Source organism: Ochlerotatus camptorhynchus, unplaced genomic scaffold (assembly GCF_037179485.1).
Source record: "Ochlerotatus camptorhynchus isolate MF236.1 unplaced genomic scaffold, CSIRO-AGI_Acam_v1.1 ptg000189l, whole genome shotgun sequence".
NCBI lineage: Eukaryota > Metazoa > Arthropoda > Insecta > Diptera > Culicidae > Ochlerotatus > Ochlerotatus camptorhynchus.
Genome location: NW_027040679.1, coordinates 1,536,440 through 1,547,947, shown reverse-complemented (window position 1 = coordinate 1,547,947; position 11,508 = coordinate 1,536,440). Strand labels below are relative to the sequence as shown.

The following is an 11,508-nucleotide window of genomic DNA, read 5'->3' as shown; positions in this document are numbered from 1 at the left end:
TCAAATTGTTCAAAAATTAGAACAAAATGCAATAGAATGATCACTCTTAAAATACAAAAACGTTAAAACGTTAAACGTTAAAAAAAGGTTTAAAATAGTGACTGATTACAAGAAAAAGTGACTTTAGTGACTCGGCCTTAAAAAAGGAGACTTTATAGTGACTGGCTTGAATAAAGTGACCAAGTCACTAAAAAGTTATTCGCTACCAGCACTGTTCATGCATTTTCATCATTTGACTGCACTGCTCTGGACTTTTGATTTTAAAAGATTACCCCTTACTATTGAAGTTTTGACTCAACTGCAAGACTTACTGATCATGCACGAGCAGAACGGCTTCCTACGTTGTATTTATTAATTAAACAAAAAGAGGCAGATTTTCTTGCCACCCTGCCATGGCGGAGGCATACGAACTATAAACGTTTATTTATTGTAACATAACAAGTACAGTAAAGTTGATAAACAATAACAAGCAATGACAATAAAAAGGGAGAAAGTGATGACATCTATGGGTTGCTAGAATCAGTATTGTATGCTTAGGGTAAAGGCGGTAAATGTCACTTGCACGAACAATAAGTTTAAAAAAAACTATAATGATTAATATCGATTCATAATATTCGCACTAGTAAATTCATCCGAACCACATCAACACCACCGCCCGAAGGAGAACCCGTTCCGCTCGATAGATAATTCGATCGAGGAGCAACGCGAGAGTGGTCACCAAGCACATGCATCGTATTAGATCAGCCCAGTCGGTTTTAAGCACACACGCCGCGCGCGCGCTCACTCGTCACTCGCCAAGATATCCTGATACAGATAAGCCGATTCGCAATCACTCAACACGGCGAGATGCCCCTGGTGCTGGTGCTGATTGGCTCCGTAGAGCTCAGGGCGCGAGATTGCTAAATTATGATATGGTAGCTAAAATGTTGCACCGCTGCTCGTTGGTTGGTTTGGATATCAAGGTTCGTTTCGGATTGCCCGGTTGGAGATTAGGTTGATGAGGGCTAGGATCGGCCAGTACGAGGATACCTGGCATGTCCCCTTTAGGATGGAATGGATATACATATAATGGGGTGTCGGGTACACTTTTTTTTTGCATCACCACCAGAAGCTTCGGAGTGCCAAGAGAAGGCGGGGGACTTCTGAGAGCTCAAGTGCGCGCAGGCCCTCGGATAAACACAGTGCCCCAGCAATTGTGGCTTAAATTGGTAATAATCAACTAAGCCGATCGAGCGAACCTGGCCAGAAGCAAGCACCTAGCCACTCTATCATTATTTCTCGACTCCCTGTGTTTTTTATCCATCCCCTCGGCACATGGCAGGTCTTTCGCTCTCGATTGGCTTCCAGATCGATCAAACTGATTGATTGGAGGTTAGAGTGGATTGCATGTGATCGAAGCTTTCCTCATTTTTTTTTGTTTTCACTGCCACCGGGGCTGCGCTAGCTGAATCATTATTTGACACCGGAGTCAAAGTTAATTGAGTCCTGATTGGCTGCGAATTGAACCGTCTCGTCTCGTCTCGTGGATTGCAATGATTACTGCGAAGGGGAGGGTCCAAAAGAGATCAGGTGTGAAATCACACCTACTAGAGAGGTAAGAAGGAGGATGAAGGACGGCCAAAGGTGGAAGGTCGATTATGATCGTTGATGATGGTGATGAGGTATTAGAATTCATATGGTAATAAAAAGAAATTTTTTTTCATTGCCATTTTGGTAAATGTAAAATTAGTATACTTAATAATATCATGGTCATTAGCACCTGCCTGGAGATAATTGCATATGATTTTCAATATATGGTAATCCTTTATATCGTATAGAGTCACTTTACGATTAATTTCGCAGTGTGCCTTAAATTATATGCTCATCTTACTAGTTGTTTTTATTTTCTCTGAATGTGCAGGAGCTGTTATCGCAGAAGACACAGATACTTATTAGATAATTTTAATGAAATTTTCATTCAAAAACCAGCCACTTGAACGCTTCAATTATATCACAGTGCAATTCCCTTCTTACGACAAACGGTTGCACGCCAGGCATCCCCATGGAGACCCATATTTCAAGTTTATTCAAACGATAAAAATTAAGATTTGAATGCAGTTGTAAAATTGTATCTACTGCTGGCAAGCCCCTGCAAAATCGATATCGCAACCCGCGGCATCGCCAAGCAAGCAATAAAGAATTATTCCGATCGTCCATAAAATACTCAGCGAGAGCGGCGCAAACTGCAATCCCATACGATAATTAATTTATTAATTTAAGTTGCTTTTAATTAGTTTTTAACTGCAAATAGCCCACATTCAGCAACATCATCATCGTCGTCTTTGAACAACGTGGGCAAATAATGTAGTACCTAATACCCAACCTTTCACGCTCACTAATGTTGAGTTTTATTATCATTCGGCATCCACTAGGCGGTCTAGTTCTATTTCTTTTTTCTGTTTGCTTTTGGCTACCACCATCATCTCATCTCCCAGCATCTACCTAACTCCAATTACACGTTGTGTTGTGAGATAAGCCTCCCCATTGGTACTCTTTCTCTCGCTTGCCTATATCAGGGCTCTACAATTTCGAAGCTCTAAAATGAACTCGTGTTTTGTTTCTCTCATACATACGTGTTCGACGCTTCATTTCTATAACGCCTAGCTAGACTATCAGCAAGAAACGAAAATAAAAAAGAAGGACGCTTGGAAGGAAAGGCTGGCTGTGGAACTTCTCGTCGTTGCTTTGCTCATCGCTTTCAATGTAAATAACGTCGATTTTCTAGTTAAACGAACTTCATTATGGCTTTCAATCCCCTTTCACGAACACTCTATCGCCGCTCTTTCAATTTGTTTAAAATGCGTTATGTCCCGTTTTCGATCATTTTTTTTAGATAAATATATGGATGGAAGATAAATTAGAAATATGACGTGTAATCTTCAAGTGTTTTGACGTGAGAAATGCTTTAAATGTGTTATTTCATTTTCCGTCATATACGTCATGAAACCTCTGTTGATGTGTTTCATGAAAGAGAAAACTATCAAAGTCGAGCGCTCTTTCGCTCATCCATTTCGACGAAGCTTGAAAGGAAGACCAATGGAGCGACGGGAGAAAGAGAGACAAGCGATTGAACATTTGTTTGTGCACGCCGACTGAGGTTCTAGAATGCTGCGAAGCTGTTCGACTTTAACAGAAAAAGAAAGCCAGCAGTCTCTTCGTCGCATCGATTTGGTCGATTGAAGCTGATATTGTGACGCCCTGGCCTATATACCTACTCGTCGATGGTCGGTGAGCTGTGATCGCAATAAAAAAATGTGAAACATGGAAGTCAGCAGGGGTTCTATCGCTGTAAATTTGCGCTATTTAATTAGCGCTGTCAATAGCCTAGATGGTGCTAATGAGCTTAAACTGACCAATGGTTTTTCCTATATGGTCAGTGATGTGTTGTGAAATGTGCTGTGGTCTGTTGGCTTAGATTTTACGATGATCCCAAGAGCCTTCGTGGCGCAACTGGTTAGCGCGTTCGGCTGTTAACCGAAAGGTTGGTGGTTCGAGTCCACCCGGGGGCGAGATACTTTTTGCAATCCCCAATCATCAGTAGATGTGTTGTTCACATGGTTAGTTGTGGGGGGGATGATAGGGTTGTTGTGGATATGGATATAAAAATGATTTGTTTATTTTTAACACTTACTTTACAAGGGGGAAGTGTACATTTTTGGCCTATCGAGCAGAAAACATCAGATATAGCTGTTAAATTAACGTATTTTTGTTTTGCTGCAGATTTTGTTTCGTTTAAAATTAAAAAAATAATTAATAATGTGTAATGAAATTAAAAGTGAATTGCGTGACGGTGTTCAAATGGAGTCCCACTAATTTTGATAGCTGGCAAATAGTGGAGTTCCGGAAGACAGCAGTTTATATTAAACAAAACCACTTAATTCGAGCAGTTAAAATTACCACTACCACTCGAACTTTGAAATAAAACCTTATTTTGAGATTTTTTTCTTCTAGAACCACGAGAAAAGTAGCCAAGATTTGTGCGTTTCATATAAAAATATAAATTAGTTGGTCCAATTTTGTGAAATCGCTAGTAGAAAGTCACGCCAAAACTGCTTGACTGTGGTGGTCAATTAACTGATGCTCATTAAATGTGCGTCAATCAAGGATTTCACTTTTGCTTGATGCTAAGTTTCAATACATTATCAGTGGTTTACTCGATAATATATTGCGGCGGGGCTTATCGTGTGTAAAAATAGCTTTGGAATGTTTCGTTCTTGGAATGGACTATTGCAGTACCTCCCAACCTGGGCGCCGCGGGCTTATTAAAAAAATATATATTAAAATCCAGCGAGGGAACGTATTTTTTTCCAAATTCATTCATGACCAGTGCCTAATATTCAAGCATGTAATAAAAAATTCAATATATTCTGTTCACTTCTGTAGTTGAGAAGTGGTCTCAAATCTCTCCTCCTGCAATAGTGAAATCCAATCAACCACCGGCCACCCGTGGCGCTGTTGTCGTAGCGGTGATAAAAATATAAAACATCTGTCAAACGTAACTCACATCAGAATTTTCACTTTTTAAATCGTAAATTTGCCTTATTTTGTACGTTTTTGGTGATCAAAAAGCTTATAAAATTGTAGGAAAAGTAGGGGAAATTGTTCTAATTTTGGCCTATGGATCTAATAATATTATGGGGCTCATCGCTAAAAATCTGCTATTTCTCAATTTTATCTAGATGAACGCGTCATTGGGACGGTACTAATGGATATTTTTGGTCGCTATTGAAAATTTAGTCGATTGCTGAATTTATGTATGGGTCAAAATTAGGAACATTAAGACCGACATTACATCCATTTCGCCTATATAAAAAACATCATTCTCTATAAAGAAATCCGCCCTTCTTTCTATTTAATATTGGTGCGCCGCGGCTTTTTTAGAAAATTTAAAAATGCGCCGCTGTAGCAAAAAGGTTGAGAACCACTGGACTATTGGATCTGCGGAAGAGCTGTCACCTTCGAACTTCCGGATTCAAGCTTCTTGCAGACATAAGACATGGGAGATTTTATCCATAATACAACTGCCAGACAGTGGGAGTTGGATACCCAACAAACAATTTGAGCTGATTAAAAGCTGAATAGGCTATTAATTAGCTGAAGAAGCATATTTTTACCTGAATAAGCTCTTATTCAGCGCTCAATGTTTGTTGGATAGTAAGCACAAACATCCATACATCGAGCAGAAAACATCAAAAATATCTATGAAATTCCTGTAAACCAGTCAGTCATATACATTCCGTACGATACTTGAGATAATAACCTACAAAACAAGGTTCTTATAGATAAATCAAGCATTGCATTAGGTCCTAAGTAGCATTGACAGATTCTCTTCGTCGACTTTCGCTTTGCATCCTCACGGCCATGACATTTCCAGCTATTTTCAGCACACCAGGGCTATTTTTTTGTTATTTAAGTCTAAAACACCTTTTTTGAAATTTTAGCTCATGTATATTTTTTCTGGAAAGGTATTACATTTTCATACAACTTTGTCTCAGACGTCATTTTGATTGGAAGTGATGTTTTCGAGTTATGAATTGTAGAAACATTTCGAAAATGCCACTTTGAAGTTTTTGCGAGATTCAAAATGGCCTAACTTTAACTCAAATATGAATGATTGACCATAACAAGTAATTATGCAAATCGGAGATGGTCGTTTCAGATCGATTCGTCATTTGCCGTGGAACTGTTCTCTATGGACAAAGAATCACTATACATCGCATGGGGCTGTTTATAAACTACGAAGACAATTAAGGGAGAGGGGGGTTTCGGAAATGTCTACGCATGTCTACAGAATTAGGAGGGGGCGTAATACTCGACCAATGGGCGTATTTTATTCATTTATCACTTTTTGTATCGACCCTGATTGACATCTTGCTTTCCCTATAGTGTTGCGTAACCTTCCCCTTTACAAATCATCATTTAGGTCTTCCGATGAATGCATATGGGTCATATTCCACGCCAAGTGTCGGAGGCAAGTGTAATTCACCTCTTCCGAATTGGACCAAATTTGGAAGAGATGTTAATTTTGGTATGACGTTTAAGAATACACATTTTTGGGATGATCGAAGCACCCCGTCGGTCCAAGGAAGCATTTTCTATTTTTCATAATTATCAAGAAAGCACTTCTTTCTTTTATCGTAGTGTGGAAAAAGTCATGTAAATTTCAGTGCCCTGAGACCAACACATGTAAGCGGTCCTTTTGACATAAGAAACATTTGAAAAAGACGAGAATTTCAATTCAATCAAACGCACTTTTCTTCGAGTTGCACATGGTTCAGTTTCAGGACACTTAATTTTACATGACATGTTTGTTTAAGTTCCATGATTTACGTCACGTGTAAAAATAGTAATGTCTAAGTGTGTAGTTTACAGCATATTTGAACTTTGTACGCTGATGGTCATTTCTCATATATAGTTCGATGATTTGTCAGTGGATGTGTCTTTGCATAAGAGATCTACTTTTTCGAATAGTTTTTTTTTTAATTTATTTGTACAGGCTCAATCGAATAAACTTTACAGAGCCAAGTTATCATTTGCGTTGTACATATCTAACTATATAGCATTAGTTGAATCAAACCTACTCTGCAATGCAAAGCACTTTTCCGCATGATTAAATTGAACAATGATCCTGTCTTTGACCTTTACGTGCCCAACCTTCTTCTATCAAAAAACTTCAAAACCATCCCTCTCCATCGAGGGAGTTTGGTAAAGAGAGATTATCAAACCGAATTATTCCTTCCTAAAAGTTGTCCTTGCTCGCTTTCTACTCTCTATGTGGAATTTTCACACTGACGTACTCTAACGGAGCTATCAATTCTATACTTTCATCTCCTCATCTATCGTATACAAATTACCACTTTAGTCTGTTATTTTAAATTAGCATCTTCAACTATGTATTATGTGTATTTGCTTTTAAGATACATTAACTAGATGTGAAGCATTAACACTATTTTCTTCCAAAATTCTTTATCACAGCAACTATACTTTGAACTTGAGTTGTTTAATCTATCTAATTAAAAAAAGGTTGAGAAAATATTCAAATCAAATATATTCAGAAAATGTCCTATTAATGTTTTCAGTTGGAAAATTAAACTTAAATTTGACAATACTGTAAATAATTTTTCTTGATTAAATTTTGTTTACTTCAAAAAACGTTTGAAGGAGTAGGCGGGAAAAATAAGTTCTCTTACTTAAAAGTGCGAGCGAAAATAAAATTGAATTGTTTTTTTTTCTTATAATTTATCACATTATTTGCTTCAAAATGTTGTTTCTCAGGATATTACTTTTGAGTAAATTGCAAATTCTCAAATTTACGTGAATTAAACTTAATTTTGGGTAGAATATACTTAAGAGTAGGTAATGTTTGTTGTTGGTGTTAAATGGCAACTAGTATATGCGATTCACTCAAATTTGGGTTATTGGGTTGAACCCCGGAATGGAGGGAAAAGTACTTAATTTTGGGTACTTTTACATCGTAAAACCAGAGTTGATAATAGAAGAGTTACGCAGACTGAAACCAAAATCTACCTATCGAACTGTCAAACTGTCTAAATACCTATCGAGAATAGAAGACAAACTGACTCCGTTGCTTGGGAAGTATTGTTATCGAAACTAGAGGAAACTTTCACAACCCAGGTGAAGCATCCGAGGTGTAAACAAAAACAAAAGTTGCCATTGATCGACATCAGTGTTGCAAGCTTCACTCTGCGTAACTCTTCTATTTTCAACTCTAGTCAAAACAATCACACCAAAACCATAAATGTCCCATTTTTTAATTACTCGATTAACAACTGATCAATTATTTTGTGTTTGCTGTGCTGTAATTTTTCCACAAATGAGAGTGCTGAACACGTTTGAAACGACGGGTGAGGATTCTCTGGAGAAGTTATTGCTTATATCGGTATGATATAACCGATAAGAAATATTTTACTTATTGGTTCTTTTATGGATTAATCGATTATTAGAATGAAGATCGGGCATCACTAGATGAATGTGAAACGTCATTTCAAATATACGGGTCGTTCATAAATAATGAGACAATTCATGGGAAACATGTCAGAAGGGTCTAACTCAAAACGTAAACAATGACTTGGATCGTCGGTTTCTTACTAATGACAACACACCCACTCAAACTTACTAAATCATCTGACAGAACAATGTTTGTTCTATGAGCTGGTGTAGTCAGATTCCGTGGGTGTGTGGTCATTCAAGAGAAATCATTCAAGAGCATTCCCCTGAATTTGAAAGGGACCGGGGCTAATCACAAATTACGTACCCATGGTAACTGAAATAAACACGAGTGCTAACCGGTTGGTATAGCTGCCATTGATCCAATCACATAATTTGAGTGAGCAAATATTATGTCCACCGTGTGTATAATTATTACAGAACAGCAAATCCGAATGCCGTTCCAGAGTGACCCCAACAGAAACCGAAATAACTCCGGAACCATATATTGATCAACTTGTTGTTCATAATAAGATTAAGAAATTATGTTTTAGAGCTAACTGAATTTTTAAATCTATGCACATTTAGACGTTAGGTACGCAAAGGTTAAAAGTGATAAGTTTTCTTGGTGATCGGTCCGAAGACATCATTTGATGCATAACATATGCGAGTCAATTCATCAAAACGACAGAAAGAGCTTGTTACAATCCACACCAAACCAGTCCGTGACAGATAAAACTGTGTAAGTACATTACGATCACTTTGCAACTGTTGGTTGTCACAGGAGGGTGTGGTAGATCAACCTGTAAGTCTAAACCTCTCGATAGAGCCGTCTTTGGCTTCCGAGGTATCTGAAGTGAAAAAAAGGTGCAACTTTTTCTCTCCGTATAAGTATGTGGAAAATATGCTGCGCGCACGAGACTGGCCACTGCGCGAATCGAGCGAAATGTTGCTGGCGAGTGATTCGTCGCGGAGAAATTGTTGTACATATGAATAAATTTACCGGGTGGAACATAGTTGCAACCACCAACCGGTGATCACTACTATCAGTCGGTGGTTGGCACTGTTGTTTTTTTTTGCTTCCATCAAACCTGCTACCTGTTGGCTGTGTAAATGAACTCGTTACAAATGATGATTGTAATAGTTGCTGGTTTTTTCAAGTGTTTACAGAGGTAGCAAGTTCCATTTTTTTTTTCACTGTAAACCATTTGACGGTTAAGAGTGAAGCAAGTTTTTAACTTCGATTGCTAAATTGAAAAAGAAAATAGGGGAATTTACGTATTCTCATATGTATATGTTAACATATGTTGAACTCGATCATCAAAAATCGACCTCATTTCAGTGATTTCAAGTGGTATAGAAGGACATCAATCTGTCAAAATGATTATACCAGCTGAAAAATGAGTAAGGGGATCAAGGGAGTAGTCAATTTTTTTTAATAATTCTTACATGGTCTATAATGATATGTCTTTTTAGTACTCCTGAACTCATATATTAGTATTTCCATAACCATTTACGTTCTTTATTTATAATTATAAAGCTAGCTTTAACAAAATCATCACACAGCAAAATATTAACGTTTTCATTTAAAAAGAAGACATTATTTGCCGATTTTTTAAGCGATGACCTGCCAGTCAACTATTTACAGCTCAATTTAGATACCAAAACGTATTGTTTTTCTGCAATTATGGCCAAGAACTGGGGAACTCCACGCGTTCATTTGCGCGGATTCATTTTTTCAATTTTGATTTCTCTGTGGTAAACTTAGAATAAAATGTATGTACAATTTTTTGACGTAGACTACGTCTTACGGGAAGGTCCTAGGGGTAAATCGAAAATCTAAAATTGCGACCGTCACGAAAATATGTAAGATTTTGAACGCTTATAACTTTGCCATTTATAGATGAAATTAAAATCCAAATACACCAATCGATAGGAAATAATTCTCAATATCTGCCACAATAAGCAGCAGCAGCAGCAGCAGCAGCAGCAGCAGCAGCAGCAGTAGGAAGGCAGCGGTTCCTGTCAAACGCAGCGTTGAACCCCGAACCTTGCGCGACGTGAACGAGGAGATCACTGGCTGCTGGAATCCAGCCCTGTCGCCTCTATGGCGCAAGCACTCCGTAGTGGATCAACCTCGCCTGAGTGATGTGATAACGATCCCGCGTTCTACAAATACCTCTCGGGCTGTGTCACATTGTGACATTTTGAAAGTTATTTTCAATGTTCGAAAAACCCGGGGGTTTCGATCGATCGGTTTTCAAACAGATTTCAGCCTAGCATTGGGCGATCTTGAGGCAAGAATAGATCTTAGTGAATCGATTCATTTTTTTGAAAATAATAAATTTTAAATCGATCTTTTTGAATCGATCTTCTGAATCGATTCATTTTTCAAAATGGTACAAAAATGTTTCAAATATAACGGATCATAGAAAAGTTGGTGCAAATTAAGCCAAATTCAGTCTAGAGTTGATATTACGTTACATAATCTATCTTGTTATGATATTTCACCTATAATAGTCATTTAGTGTGATGATTGATATCATTTAGAAATAAATTGTGTAGTACGTACGCAGTAAATGATGTGAGTGTAATTTACATCACTGCTGGTCATTAAAATATGTGAAGGCAAAATAAATGCGAAATTTTAGGATATGTTCATTCAACTTCATTTTATTCGACTTTAAAGTTAAGCATTTGATAGTGCAATATAAATTAAGTAATTGCACGAGAAAACTCAAAGTTAAAACATTAAATGACTCACTGCCCTCTATTGTTAAGTAGAACCATGTTCAATCTTCTTGGCATTGACTCAACCAAGCACTGAAAAGTTTCCTGTGATATACCACTCTTTTACTGCATACCACTCTTTTTGAACTGTGGTCCATAGTTGATCCTTATTTGAAAATGCTTGACCAGATAACTTTATTTTAAGCTCGTTCCATAAATTTTCGACGGGGTTGATGTCAGGAGATTGGCTAGGCCATGAAATAACCGACACTTTGTTTGCACTAAACCATTCCTTTACATACTTAGAAGTGTGTTTCGGATCGTTGTCTTGCTGAAAATGGCATGTTCTCTTCTGCATAAGGGAGCATAACCTCCTGCATGATTTCTTTGTATTCAAATCTGGTCATGATGGAATTAATATGGAAAATCGAAATGCCGATATGCCCCCACGGTGATGAACCTGAAATATGTCATAAAAGTGAATGTTTTTATATTTGTAGATTAAATCTTTCTTTACCATTTCGTCATGAATATCCCATAGGCCTCCGATTGGTTTTGGTGGGGGGGGGGGGGGGGGCACATGTGTGCAATTATCGTGTACTCTTTTGGTACTAAAGATCTGCTCATATACAATTTTAACTGCCTGAGCGTGAGCTAAAGACTCCAGGTACAGGTCAATATTAAATTGCAAATGCAAATGCACTGAAATTTTTTTTGTTGGATCGAAACAAAAATCGAATGAAAAGGATCGATCCAGTCGATTTTTGTCGTGTTTGAGATCGAATCAAAAGA

At 37.7% G+C, this 11,508-nt stretch overlaps 1 non-coding gene across 1 annotated transcript; it reads left to right on the top strand.

Annotated features, from left to right (window-relative positions):
- The first annotated feature begins 3,474 nt into the window (after positions 1–3,474).
- TRNAN-GUU (transfer RNA asparagine (anticodon GUU)) lies at positions 3,475–3,548 on the top strand. Its single transcript has one exon. It is a non-coding gene; the product is annotated as a tRNA-Asn (tRNA).
- Positions 3,549–11,508: the final 7,960 nt, after the last annotated feature.